The sequence below is a fragment of the Strigops habroptila genome, chromosome 4 (genome assembly GCF_004027225.2).
Source record: "Strigops habroptila isolate Jane chromosome 4, bStrHab1.2.pri, whole genome shotgun sequence".
Taxonomy (NCBI): domain Eukaryota; kingdom Metazoa; phylum Chordata; class Aves; order Psittaciformes; family Psittacidae; genus Strigops; species Strigops habroptila.
In genome coordinates, this window is record NC_046358.1 from 48,286,792 (window position 1) to 48,289,509 (window position 2,718).

Genomic DNA, 2,718 nt, shown 5'->3' on the forward strand with positions numbered 1-2,718 from the left:
AGTTTTATTGCACCTCGTAAAAGAACTGTTTGCCTACCAGCAGAGTCCAAAGGAGATGGGACAGACAGACATGCATATAATTAAATACAGGAAAAATGAACTATATACAACAAGAAGAGATATATTTACATAATGAAAAAAATCTTTATATTCTCTGTCATTTCTTGCCAGTGTGAAACATCACTGGAACTCCAGTATATCGAGGTTCCTTCCCGCCCTTCCCCCCAAAAAAAAGAAAGCCTGTAGTGCAATTTAGTCTTTTTCCATGGACTGAGACTTAAAATTCCTTTTTGCATTGCACAAAATTTGTGGCACTTCACAGGGTACACAAAGGATAAACGCTTTGTTGTGAAATAGTCTCTAGTTTGTGGTATCAGAATTTCAGTTAGATCCATTTATGGCTTCACTACCTACAAAGTGATATTTACACGGAGGGAGTTGTGCAAAGTCATTTTAGGCTATGGCGAGAACACTGTGAAAGCAGCACAGGGACGTGACCACCCTTCATCCCCAGAGGTAACCCACTAAATCCTCTGCTTCTCATCCCTCTCACGCAGGAGCACACAAGGAAAACTGGCCTTTTTCTTTTCTTCATCTTTTTCTCTGTAAGCTACCAGGAGCAAGTGGTTGCTGTGGCCCTTAAAGCACCTCGACAACTTTAACACTGGGCTGCTTCTCTTCATGCAGCTATCGCTGGAAGCAATCTCTACAGTTGCTCCATTGATTCTCTGCTTTTGGGGATGCAAGTGCCAGCTCCTTGTTGTCACTGTGCTACCCTAGGACTCCTGCAGTCCTTGCTTGGGGTTTGTATTACCCTCAGGAACATGCAGTAGCTAAACGCATGTAACTTTTTAGCAGTTCCCAGATTGCCACAATGCAGAAACTGCATATTCCAGATAACGGCACTGAACCAAAGTGATTCCAAACCAGGGTGGGGAAGGTATAGCATTTCTTAAGCGAGCCTTCATGGAACAAAGCTCTGTCTGCATGACTACATCCAGAAACTTCCCTAAACGTCCTCATAAAAAACTAAAATGCTCTACTTTTGGGTTGCAATCTTCAAAACACAACTTGAGACAGCTCATTAGAAGAGCTGCTTTCATTGAAGGCTTCCCACAGATCCCTCGGACAGGTGAGCAAAGACACCTCAGATATCAACGTTAACTAAATGCATCCTACAACTGTGCTGCCCCAGAGCGCAGAACGGTGCTCCTCATGGTTTTCTGGAGCAACCAGCTGCCAAAAGGTGTCTGAGCTTAATTTTGGAGCTTCTCATAGATGCAGATGTGGATCATAGAATACTGATTTTAATTATCTCTCCTATATAGTTTGATTTGTTTGTATCAGCTCGTCTGGGATTCCACCTCCCAGCTTGCAGATTTTAGCTTTAACAGGTTTAAAGCAGACATTTATAACTCAGTCCTGTGGGGAAAAAAGCAAAACCAGCTGTCTGGATAGCAGTGCATAAACCTGTGTGTTCCTGCCTTGCTTCAAGAGAGGAATGCTCTCTCCAGGAACATGTCTCGGACTTCTCTTCTTTTTCAAAGATGCACATTTCAAGAAAGCCAGTCAACCCTCAGGGCAAAGGGAGATTAAACTTCTCTCTCAACAAGCTGCCAAGCTAACATTGCTACCAAGCATCCTGTAAAGCCTCCACTTCCTAAATCCAGGGCAATACAATTATTTAGTTTCAAATTCTGTCAACAAGGCTAAAACCATCAGGTGTCACTGTAACAACTAAAGAGAACAGCCAAGTAATCGCACCGACCTTGAAGCTTTACACTGGGGACACTGGATATGGTAGAAGTTCTGTGGGTACTTTGGGATTCAGCTGATGAGAGGGCAGCAGACATAGAAAAAAATACTACAAGAGAAAGGGGGAGAGGGGTTATTTGAGGGCATAGTGGGCACAGTTTAGACCCAGGTATGTCTACAGGTTCACAACGTGGCTGAGGGGCTCCTCATCTGCTGTGTCGCCCTGCTCCTCCTTGCGGAGGCTGAGGCTGATGTGGCTCTGCTGGGCTGCTGGGGTCAGCCACTCCTTGGGGAGGCAGCTCTGAAGGAAGGGGATGCACGAGCTGAAGTAGACCAGGCGGTTCACTCAGCGGGGGATCTCTTTCCCACATAGTATCTGTGGAGCAAACCAAAAAAAAAAAGGAGCATGGTTAATAGTACCACAACATGTGCATAGTGGCAATGTCATCCCCATCCGCACCACCACCTGAGCAGGGTGAATTCCCTGTTGCTCAGAAGAGAGCTGTTTGAAATGTAGGGAGCACCATCTGCAGTCAAACAGCTGTGAATGTGCAAATGACTACCCAACTCTTCAACAAGCACAGAGCCCTGCCAGCCATAATCCTTGTCAGCATCATAGCAGAGACAAGGGAAAACATTCATGTGCTTTGGCCACTCTGTTCTCCAGGCAGTCCATGGATAAATGGACAGGCCTGCTGCTGCTTCTCAGCCAAGACAATGACACTCATTTTCCAAGTAGCCCAAAAATTTTTGAAAAATACTTAGGCTGTTGCTGGCCAGACCTTGAGGAGCCCAGAAGCTAAGCCCGACTAGATGGATGGAGATGCCAAAGAAGCTGTTCTTGCTGCTCACTTTTCTTCCTTGGGTTGGCACACTGGATCAGTCAAGTTAAAGTATCTGAGGGTCCTTTTCCTATCCTAGCACATCACCTTTTAATTTCTTCTCAAATGGTATTTCCTAAAT

General features: G+C 45.1%; 1 long non-coding RNA gene across 1 annotated transcript; it reads right to left on the bottom strand.

Moving 5' to 3' along the window:
* Positions 1–300: 300 nt before the first annotated feature.
* Positions 301–2,119, bottom strand: LOC115607521. Its single transcript, XR_003991252.1, has 2 exons — positions 1,706–2,119; positions 301–1,536 (listed from the first exon to the last, which is right to left on the bottom strand). It is a non-coding gene; the product is annotated as an uncharacterized LOC115607521 (long non-coding RNA).
* Positions 2,120–2,718: the final 599 nt, after the last annotated feature.